Source organism: Lygodium microphyllum, chromosome 16, assembly GCF_053477565.2.
Source record: "Lygodium microphyllum isolate KBCC chromosome 16, Lygodium_microphyllum_v1.1.10, whole genome shotgun sequence".
Classification (NCBI taxonomy): domain Eukaryota; kingdom Viridiplantae; phylum Streptophyta; class Polypodiopsida; order Schizaeales; family Lygodiaceae; genus Lygodium; species Lygodium microphyllum.
Window position 1 is genome coordinate 2641535 of NC_141150.1, and position 12358 is coordinate 2653892.

Sequence of the window (12358 nt, forward strand, 5' to 3'; positions counted from 1 at the left end):
TCCAAGAAATAGGTGATCAAGGGTTAGAGGTCTTGTGTCCCAAAGGTCAAGCATTCTTCAGGATTGGTGGCATTGATGTTGTAGATCAAAGGGAAGTTGTACCTATCAAACTATTCTTAGGTCCGAATCCACAACACTATGATGCCTCCAGTAAGCCATGTAGGTGGGATCATCCCTTTCATATGGTAGCGTGTTGCAAAAAGCCATCCATGCCTCAAAATTGTTGTCCCAGATATTTCAATGACATTTAGATTTGGATTCATAGCCTTTGACTTTCCTTGGCTCTTCCATGACCTTATTCTTCGAGTAATTTGCAAGCTCTCTTCTCCATAATGTGAGATTTTTAACCCTCTCATCTAGCTACCAATTCCCTAGCCTCTTTGAGAGCTTCATGTCTCCTTCAACCACTCATGGAGGCAACACTAAATTTAGGGCAAAAGGGTGGAAAAAATCAAATTTAAATGGCTATACAATTCTCCCACTACTTCCAATGGTTCAATTCCCATGCCTAATTGATAGGAAATTGTTTCCCAATTTGCAACATCTGGATATCAAACACTTCTTGTGGACTGGCATGAAACTTCCTCCTCATGAGTTTAGTCAACTCCCTATGTTTCCGTTTTGACCTCAATCATTCTTTTTGTGGTGGGCAGGATCTTCCTCTTCTTGGCCTCCCACATCTGTTGATGGAGGGGAGGTAGGCTTTATTCACCACACCGTGTGCCTTGGTGTCATCAAGTTGCTCAAAATTAGGCCCTTCTTCCCTTGATGGTTCTGCTTGGGCCATTGTGGCTGGCTGCTCTCAATGCTCTTGCTCTCCAATTCCAAGTTGCTCTAACACTTCCATAGAGAGCCTTGCTTACATCAAAAGTTGCCTTTGTTGTATCAAGCTTGGGCTAGTGCTAGTTGTAGGGGTCTACTCTTGGATCCCATACATTATGGCTCTCCTTGAGATCTCTAGCTTCCTCTTAAACTCTCCCACATAGTCCTCATCTCCAGCCTAAGTTATGTGAAGCATCGTATTCAAGAAGGTGTGTTGTTGCACTTCTAGCCCTACCTCCACTGCTTCAGTCCCCCTTGCTTCCACCATGATTCTTCCACTTTTTGCTAGGGAAAGGCATTCAGCCAAGCCTCTGACACTTCTAAGATTCCTCTCTTCCCAAGCCTTGGCCTTCTCCTCCATCTTTCCTTGACTCTAGATTAGCTCATGCGATACCATTGTCACCACTTATTCTTGTTCTTTCTAGATTGCCAACATCTTCTCCTTGTCTTGTTTGACGATTCGTCTCTTTTTTCAGTCATTCTTGCTCTTGGATTTTCCCAAGGAGTGAGTTTTCTACCTCTAGTAATTTTTTAGTTGACTCCTCGGCTTTCTATGCCCTAGCCTCTTGCAATTCTTTAATAGTCTTTCCTTTTGTTGTCTCTCCTTGTGGAACTCTGCATGGGCCTATGTCTTCACCCTTTTTATCTCCTCAACGAGCTCCTCTTCGAGGTTCTTTAGTTGTTCAAATTGCTCTTCCATGTCCTTTTGCCCCTATATGAGGCTTGAGAGATCCATTTCCATCTCCATTTCTCCCTCTACCTTCTCCACTTAGAATTCCTTTGCACTCTCTTCTTTCTTCTCCACCTCCATTTTCTTCCTTGCTTCTAGTTCCTTATTTAGATCATTCACTTGCCTCTAATAGATGGTCCTTTGCTTTGTTTTCTCTAGTTGGTAGGTAGTGAACGCATCCTTCTCAATCTCTAGCTCTGCAATAGTGGCCTTCATGTCTTCCTTCATTTTTCGAGTTGCCATAGGAGCTCCCACACGTATTCATTGTAGTTGGTTGCTACTAGTATGGCTAATGGCATGGATGTTGATGGTGCTTTGACCGTGGACTTATTTGGGTCTTTTCTAGATTGTATGTCCACAATAGCAGGTCTGCGATAGTGGCCTTCATGTCTTCCTTCATTTTTTGAGTTGCCATAGGAGCTCCCATACGTATTCATTGTAGTTGGTTGCTACTAGTATGGCTAATGGCATGGATGTTGATGGTGCTTTGACTGTGGACTTATTTGGGTCTTTTCTAGATTGTATGTCCACAATAGCAGGTCTCTTTGTCCTTGTCACTCGCATCGAGTTTTGCAAGAACTGCATCCATGCCACCATGTTGCTTTGGTCCACTGCCACTTCTGAGGTCACCTGGGTGGTGGCTAGCATGGCAATCAAGGCTCTTGGTGGTGGGTACATGGGGCCCTTTCCCTTGCCATGCACAATGGGTCCTTGAGCTCTTTCCTTTGTTGCAACACTGGAGCCTAGCTTATCACCTAGGCTTCTCTTGGTCGATTCTTTGGGGGGGAGGCTTGCTCTATTGATAACTACAAGGCTAGGGCCATTTTCTCATCATTTTCTCTTTTTAGCCTTTCCTCATCCTCTATTGGATTCCTTTTTTGTTCCTTTTCCACCCTTCTGGATTCCTCTTCCACCTTTCTTAAACACTCCTCTTCTTCTTCCTGCTTCTCTTTTCGTTCATCTTCTAGTTCTCTTGACTCCTTCAGTGTGGCTTCTAATTCCTTGTCTCCTTTTGCTATGATTTTCTTCTTCTTCCCTGGGATGTTCGACTTGATTTTTATTTTTTCACTTTGGCTTGATGGGACAGAGCCCTCCTTCCCTTTCCACTTAATCCCGACATGGAAGGCTAACCTCTAAAAGCTATTGATAGTAAAACTGATCCCAAGAAGGATAAGGCATTGCCAAAGAAGAAGGCAAAAGCCAAGAAAGAGGCACTAAAGCCTATTGAAAGACCAAAGAAGAGATCGGTGTTATTGCCAACTATTATGAATTTGATTTAGCAAGTTCTCTTTGCGAAGTTAAGTTGGATATAAATCTTTTGTAGTTAATTAAGTTGTCTCCAAGAGTGCATAAAGAGTTTAAGAATGTTCTACACATGGGGTATATCATGGAGCCCTTGGGCATAGTGTGGATAGGAGATGATTGTTTTGAGCATGCTGAAAAGCATTGTCCAAGGGTAGCAAAATATGTTGATGGAATATTGGTGGATCATGCTATTGTAGATATAGAATCCTCCGTCAACATTATGAGTTCGGAATTGATGGAGAGGCTAGGTTTAGAAATCCAAAAATATGCCTCCACAATTCTTTGAATGTTGATGATAATTTAAGCCGACCTAAAGGGTGCATTACCAAAGTCCACATGACCATTGCCAATGTGGAATGCATTTTCAACTTTAGGGTTATCAAGTTTGCAAGCTAGCCTAGCTATCAACAAGTATTATAAAGGTAGGCCATGGATTTTACAAGTAGATTGTAAGGTTGATATACCCACTAGTCGGTTGATCTTTAGCAGATGTGCTAGATGTGTAGTAGATGCCTATCCTGAATCTCCTCAAAGTGAGAGAATTCCTTTATCCTCTACATAGACAAATACATTGGAGGATGCAACTAATAGATGAGATGCCATCAAGTGAAAAATCTAATGAGAGGCCCACTACAAAAGATATCCATCAAGTAGCTTTGAGAATGAGCCAATAGAGGCTCAAGAGAGGATAAGAGATGCAAGCGTAATTAAGTTGGACCTTGTACACTGAATGATGCACGACCAATCAAATTAGGGTCCATGCTCAGTTTGGAAGAAAGGAAGGACGACATGTCTTTGATTCAGGAATTCTGTGACATCTTTGCTTGTAATTATGACAGAGCTAAGAGGTATTCCTCCCAGCGTGGTTGTTCATACCATTCCCCTAAAGGAAGGTAGCCACCTTGTGCAAAAAAAAGTAAGGTGTATGCCTTTCCAATTAAGGGATTGGCTATTCGAGGAGCTGACATAATTATGAAAAGTTGGCCTGATATTTTTGGTATAGCACACAAAGTGGTGTTCGCTAGTTGTTATCAAGAATAATAATAATAATCAAATTTGACTTTGCATAGATTTCAGAGAGCTTAATAAGAAGGCACCTAAGGATTATATTTGTTACCATTCATTAATTAAATTTTAGATCAATTAGTAGGTAGATAAATCTATTCATTTATGGATTGCTTTGTTGGATACAACCAAATGGCTATTGCAGAGGAAGATAAGTTGAAAATGACATTTATCACTATCTTGGTACCTTTGTATATCATGTGATGACCTTTGGGTTATGCAATGTGCCACGGTCTTGGCAAGGTACAACTAATAAGACTTTTGGAAACATCTCCCCAGAGGACTTAAAAGTCTTCATCAATGATTTGGGAGCACCCACCATAAGGGAAATACAACTGTATATTTTAAGGAAATGTTTTGAGGGTTGCATACAATTTTGCATTGCTCTTAACCCACAAAAGTGTGTCTTTGGAGTTCCCTATGGGTTTTTATGGGCCATGTGGTTAGCTCAGTGGGGATTGTGAGTGACCCTAAAAAAAATAAGGGTTATAGTCGCTATGAGCCCACCACGCTGCCGTGCCGCTACGTGCACACCGTGTAAAAAAATCTAGAGTGTGGCTTCCTTTTAGATTTAGAGAGCCAATGCCACTTTAGCCATTAGTATTAGTGTCCATGGTTCAAAATATTAGATTTTCTTGGACAAGTTTTTAGTCAATTTTTTATATTCCAGATATTATCTCTTGTAAAAATCCATAAAACTATAGATAACTTCTAGATTAGGAGAACATGTAAAAGAAATCATGTAGCTTTCAGCCAATTTGAGAGGATTTTATGTAAAAAAAGAGATTAGCGAAATCGTGTGACGCGCAATCGCTATTTTTAGACAGTGAACAACACTCCGAAAGTGGGAGATGAAGAAGGAGTGATTTGGCAAGATTCTGGCCAAGTGTCCTAGTATTTAACCCCCCTTTCGAAGCCATTAGAAGCATCAGACTGGCGATCTGAGCAGCATAGAGGAAGGTATTATTTTATACACGTTTTTGTCTATTAGAGTTATATTTTCTCATAATGCTGAAAGAAACTAACCGGCTTCATCTGTGTTAGTATTCTTCTATATTTTCTAATTCTTTTTTGGAGTATTCTTCTACATCTTCAATCTCTTCGAACCCCTTCTCTTCCGTATACTCCTCTCCTTGATCAATCTATCTACACCCTGCTATCTTTTATCTTCAAGAATTTGGCTTGAAACCTTCAACCCTTCTCTTATTTCTACCATCTCCGAAGTCTAAGCTCTTGAACCCCCATACATTCTTCTCTTGCCAAACCCCTGTGGTGACCTTCAACCCTACGCGCTGCAACAACACACTCCAAAAGAGGTACACAGCTTTTTGTCATCAATCAATGGGATATTATCAAAGATTTATCAATGCACTTGCAGAAAGAATGTTGCCATTGACGAACTTGTTATCTTTTAACTATCTGTTTAATTGGAGCGAAACATGTCAAGTATCCTTTAAGGATGTGAAGCAAGAATTAGCAAAAGTGCTAGTCCTAAAAGCACCCAAAAGAGTTGAGGTCTTTTATATATTTTTAGTAGCAATAACGTATAGTATTAGCTATTGTTTAGCCCAAATTGGAAAGAGAAATGGTATCATCCAATAGCCTTTGCCAATCATAAATTTGGGATATATGAAGTTAACTATACTTATATGGAGAAATTGTACCTTGGAATGGTTTTCATGACAAAGAAATTTAGGCACTATATTCTCTACGAGAAGGTTATATTTTTTACAAAGGTGGAGGGACTTAGACTATTGATGAACAAGTTACAATTGCATGACCATTTAGAAAAGTGGTTAATCACTTTACAAGATTTTGATTATGAGATTAGGAGTAACCATCAAAGCTATGGCATTGTGGAATGTCTTGTGGATTTTGGGGAGGCAAAGGAAATTCTAGGTGAAGGGAGTGATATCGAAGGTCTATTCAAAATTTGTACAACTTCCATCCCTTTCTGGTATGCAGCTATAATTCATTATCTATCTATAGAAGAGGTTGGGGCTACTCTATCAACGTTTCTTCAGAAAGGAAAGATTAAGCAGTAAGCACTACTCTTCTTGATTATAGTAGGTGTCTTGTATCGAAAAGGTGTGGACAATATTTATCATTAATGCGTAGTATCTAATGAGGTACCATTCGTTCTTGAGGAATGCCATGATTTTGCATGTGGGGGAAATTTTGCTAGGATGTCTTATTTCTCATAAATCTCTCTGTGCTAGATATTGGTGGCCATGGATTTTCCAGGATGCTTTCAATTATGTTAAGAATTTTGATGTCTGTCAAAGACACAATGCCACTGAGAATCGTAAGTGGCCATTGAATCCTATTTTACTTATGTTACCCTTTGAAAAATGGGGTATCAAATTTTTTAGACCAATATATTCTTCATCAACCACATGGAAGTGTGATATTATTGTAGCAACAGACTACTTTACAAAGTGATGTGAAGCTCGAGCAACGATGAAGGATAACGCTAAGGAGATGGCCAATTTTATTATGGAGCAGATTGTTTGCTATTTTGGTCCACCTAAGGAGATAATGTCTAATTGAGGGACACACTTCCTCAATAAGGTTATAGTAGCCTTGATGAAAGCTTTGAAGATTAAACACAATAAAACTATCCCATATAATCCAGAAGCAAATGGTCAAGTCGAAAGTATGAATAAACAGCTTGTAGGGATCTTATCCAATATAATGTCTAAAAGTAAGCGAGATTGGGATAAGAAATTGTATGTGGCGGTTTGGGATTATAATAAGACATTCAAGAGAGCTACATGACACACCCATTCAAGCTGGTATATGGAGAAGAGTGTGTCTTACCATTGGCAATAGAGATACCCAATGTGCAACTTGCTCTCAATCATTTGTTGGGTGAGTCAAAAGCATTGTAGGAAAAATTTATTTCTCTTGCGCATCTTGATGAAATTTGATTGCAAGCTTTATTACATCAAGAGATAGGGAAGAAGAGAATGAAAGCACTTCATGAACTTCAGGATAAGAAACATAAATTTGTGAAGGGTTAGTTTTGGTGATGTATTACGATACTCGTTGTGAGCTATTTCTTGGTAAACTAGAACCCAAATAGGATGGGCCATGTGAAACTATCAGTATAGGCAAGAATGGCTCTATAGCTCTTTTAGAAAATTTGCAAGGGGTAGAGTTTAAAAATAAAGTTAACTTTAATAAGCTAAAGCCTTACTACATATAAGGGTTGACATCAGACTTGATGTCTGTGCAAGTCCTTCCTGATTTAGCTTTAACTTGTAGTAGGTACCATGACAATCAGATGGGAAGAATCATTCCTTGTCTTGAGTATTTGTATTTGGAGTAGCGTTACTACCAAGGTTGAGTGATCTGGTAGAGCAAAGGTTATCATGTTATTGAGTGACAAGATAGATCTTTAAGGTGATCAAGTATGGTGTGGCCTATCAATGAAGACTAGGTCTATACTTTGTATTCTAATGGAGCTTCTAGAGTATCCACTAAATGTGTGAGTGTTGGTGTGGTCATTAAAGATCCCTGATGTAGGGTTGTTATGAAAATGAAGGTATATTTAGAACACTCTTTTACTAATAATATGGAAAAATACAAGGCCTTGATTATGGGGAACATCAAGAAAAAACTAAGAATTTTTATTTTTCAAGCGCACTGGAAACCATATTCAAACATTTACAACCATTTTTCATTATATGTGCAAAAGAGCCATCATAAAATATCAAAATCAAGCAGTTATGTAAATAATTTGGCATGAATTTGCACATTCAAAGTCATAAAGCCATTGATGCTCTTCCATGGCTGTTGTTGACACATCCCCAACCTTCCATTTACACTCCATAACACTCCAACATCATCAAACATCCAAAATCTATCACTTCAATCCACCCCTCTCTCACATAGATTGAGCTTAGAAACAAGGTGCAACAAGGAGAGAGCAAGAGGAGAGAGAAAGACTACAATTAGAGATTTTGATTCATTCCACCATTTTTCATGCAATCTATGGCAATGTGGAGTGAGGAAATTTATCTCAACCCCTAGAGTAATCCTATCTTCTCCCCTTGTTTAGAAAATTCATGAATTTATGGATTTGACATTGAAAAAAAAACGTTTTTTTAATAAGCCCCTACCTTAATCCTTAACATTACAAATTAACTGGTTCCATTTTTGCATGTTCACACTTTTCGGAAGTGGTTCGGTCCTAAACGGAGGACCAAACAAGCTTTGAATTGCAAATGGACTAGACGACTAGCTTTGGGACATTGAAATCTATCAATCTAGCCTATGTCACACACTTTCTAGCTCACATGTCTGATAGCTGCTTCATAACACCATGTGTGAGGGTGAGGGATCAATGAGGTGAAGCTCTCCAACATCTCCTCTCTTCTTCTTCTCTCCTCTTCCCTTCTCTTCTATTGTCTCACGTGCGGCTATGGAGGATGGAGCTTGGAGCCAGAGGTTTGAGGATGCTTGAGCTTGCATCAAGAATCGTGGAGCTATTGGAGTGCTTGAGAGAGGAAGCAACTCAATCGATCATCAAGGTAAGCTCACTACACTCGTAAAGAGGGATAGCATGTCAGCTATGTGAGAGGTAGCCATTAGTGCTCACTTGAAATGCTTGAACAATAAGCAGTCCGTGGGTCTTAGCGGTAGAGCTTGCGCTCGCCTCTACACCCACAATAGGTATAAGATAGTATTTGCAATGGAATGGGGCATGATTACCTACATAGTCATGCCATTTGGGCTGATGAATACACTAGCTACCTTTTAGCGCCTCATATGTGCCATCTTCAAAGACATGCTTAAGCAAGGATTTGAGGTTTTTGTTGATGCTATGTGTTCACTCTAGTTGGAGGGAACACCTAGATAAACTTCACGCAATCTTTGAGCAGTGTAGGCTATATAATCTCTCCTCAAACCCCTTGAAGGGCGAGTTCTAGGTAAAACATGGGTGTATCCTAGGGTATGTGGTGTCTAAAAATGGCATTGCCACTGAACTCTCCAAAGTCAACTTCATTTTTGATTTACCACCACCCATGAACTATAAGGAGTTTAGTGCTTCCTAGGACACACAGGATACTATTAGCGATTCATGTTGAACTATGCATTGATGGCTAGATCCCTTTACAAATTGCTAATCATATTTGAGTGGACTGAGGAATATCAACACACCTACAAAGAACTAAAAAATATTATCACCATCACACCAATCTTATGAGTCCCAGATTGGAACAGAACATTCCATGTGCACATTGATGCCTTGAAGTTCACCATGGGAGCTATTTTGTGCCAACCTAGTGAACATAATCTTGATTATCTTGTGAGCCTTGCCACCAAGCAACTCATTGATATGGAGATGAATTAATCCACAATAGAGAGGGAAGTTCTAGCCATGGTATTCACTATAAAGAAGTTTTGTTGTTATCTTTTGGCTACACTCTTTATCTTCTACGTTGACCTACCCATCAAGTCTTGCTTTATCTAGTGAATAAACCTTACGCTACATGATGCATAGCTAGATGGTTACTTCTACTTCTAGATTTTGACTTATGTATGGCTATAGGCAAGGGTAAGCAGCATTGCATAATAGACTACATATGTCCCTCATACCCATAGGAGAAGCTACTGGATAGGGTATCGTAGACGACTTGCCTAATGTGCACCTATTTAGCATGTCTAGTGAGAGAGACCTATTGAGGGCTGATCTAACACCATATTGGGCAAATGATATAGTCCAAGTCCTAGAGCATGGATTGCTTGAGAGACCTATAGAGAAGGCTAGGCTAAAGCACCTTATCCTTAAGATTCAATCCTCTTGGCTGCATCTAAATGTGGTTTGCAAGGCTTCTGTATGAACTAACTAATCAGCCCCACTGCATGACATAAGTCACGACGACCAAGTATATCAAGCTGCTCACCATCTGTCGATACAGGGTCACATTCTATATATCATTCCCAACATCAATCTACATCTTGACATTCTGATCAAGAGGTGTCTCCATAGGCTTGCACTTAGACATATCATACTTATGTAGCATGTCATGAGCATACTACTTCTGTAGCAACCATATAACTTGAGGCGTAGAGATTACCTTAATCCCAAGAAAATACTTCAGCTCATCAAGGTCTTTGACTCTGAATTCAGCCTGTAAACATGATTTAATTTCAGCAATGCCCTCTTCATCATCTCCGGTGATGATAAGATCATCTAATAAACCACTAGAAATACATATCCATGATCTGTCTTCTTCGTGAACAGAGTGTAATCTGCATCACCCAATCTAAATCCACATTGCTGTAAATAACTATTGATCCAATCATTCCATGCTCTAGGTGCCTGTTTCAGCCCATATAAAGCCTTTTAGCTTACATATATGTGTAGGAAAGTCCGGGTGAACATAGCCTTCAAGCTGCTCCATATATACTTCCTCAACCAAATCATCGTTCAAGAAAGCATTCTTGACGTCCATTTACCATAATTTCCAGCCTTTCCATACTGCCAAAGCAATGACATTTCTCACTTTTGCCATTTTAGCCCCGGACTACTGAAAATCTCCTCATAGTCAAGGCCATACTCCTGCACATACCCTTTTGCAACCAACCTAGCCTTATAGCATTCTAACAAACCATCTGACTTGCACTTAACCTTGTACACCCATTTGTAGTCAATGGGGACTTTGCCTTCAAGCAACTCAACTAATTCCCATGTCTCATTTTTAGCCAGGGCTGCATACTCCTCATCCATAGTAGCACACTAGTTATCATCTGTAACTGCATCATCAAACTTTGTAGGTTCTTTATAACCTGTCACACTAGCCATATATGCATAATGGTGGGCTGAATAACCAGTGTATGTAAACCTATCAACTGGTTTTTTGACTCTCAGATCTTCGTAACTGTGGCTCACTCTGAGCTTGCCTCTCATGAGGCGGTACATAACGACTCTGCCTTGCTCCAAGCATCATAATAGACGGAATCCCCAACTCACTATCTAAACGGTCGATGTTAGATGACTCATAACCTGTTGTAAGTGGACATGTCATATCCTCAAGCATCTTTTCTTTTCCCTTATCCAATCTCCCCCTCACTGACATATCTGTGTCAATGGACGTAGGAGTACAACTCTGCAAGCGTCCTGACCAAGGACTTCCTGTAGGTGACCCATCACCTGTAGGACCACTCATAGATGTACTCACTGTAGGTGTATTTTCAACATTACTAGTGTTTGGCTGATCCATCCATAGCAATTGCAATAGGATTACCATACCACTTTGCTAGCTCATCAAAAACAACATCTCTGCTAATCAATGTCTCATGTGTAGACAGTACATAACACTTGTAAGATTTTCAGTCTTGTGCATAACCAAAGAACACACTCTTGACAGCTTCAGGATCCAATTTCTTTCTCTTTTCATCAAGAACATGCACATATGCAATGCTCCCAAATACCTTCAAGTGTGAAATGTCAGGCTTATGACCATACAATCTCTCATATGGAGTTACATCATGAATCCCTACTGTAGGGGTTCTATTCAACACATAGACAGTAGTCACTACTCCTTCATCCCAATAACCATTTGGCAAACTCTTCTCATTCAGGATAGCTCTTGCCGATTCCATCATTACCCTGTTTTTCCTTTCTGCTACACCATTTTGTTACGGTGTATAGTTGCAAGTTAACTGTCTTCCGATCCCATATTTAGTAAGGTACCTGTTAAAGTAGTTAGAGACATATTCTCCACCTCCATCTGATCTAAGACATGGGATTTTACAGCTCTAACTCATTTTCAGCATACTTCTTGAAGTCCTTGAATGCATCGAACACATCATCCTTATGTTTCAATATGTAAAGCCAAGTGTACCTATTGAAATCATCAATGAAAGATACATAGTAGTGAGCACCACCAAATGAAGAATTATGAGACGAACCCCATACATCTGAATGTACCAACTGCAAGGGTCATTAGCTATTCTATACATGTCTCATAAATGGAAACCATGTCTACTTTCCAAATTGACATGCATCACATACATGTCCAAAGTAGTGATACTTGAACTTAGGCAGTCCAAGCACAATCTCCTTCTACTGCATAGATTTTAGCTTTTGTACATTCACATGGCCAATCCGCTTATGCCACATCTCAACATCCCATATAGCACCACCATCATGTGCAAACATGGTTGCTTTCAATTCTGGAATTGATGCATCAAGAGTAAACATTATGCCATCTCTTTGGCCTCTAGCAATCAATTTGCAGCCATTACCATATTCTTCAACAAAGCATCCATCTCTATTAAATCTCACTTGTAGATTCTATTCTGCCATTTGTCCAACTGACAAAAGATTCTTGGTTATTATAGATACATGCAGTACATCATGCAGGCTCTGTTTCTTGCCATCATGCATCAACAAAGGTACATCACCTTTATGCTGAATAGTAT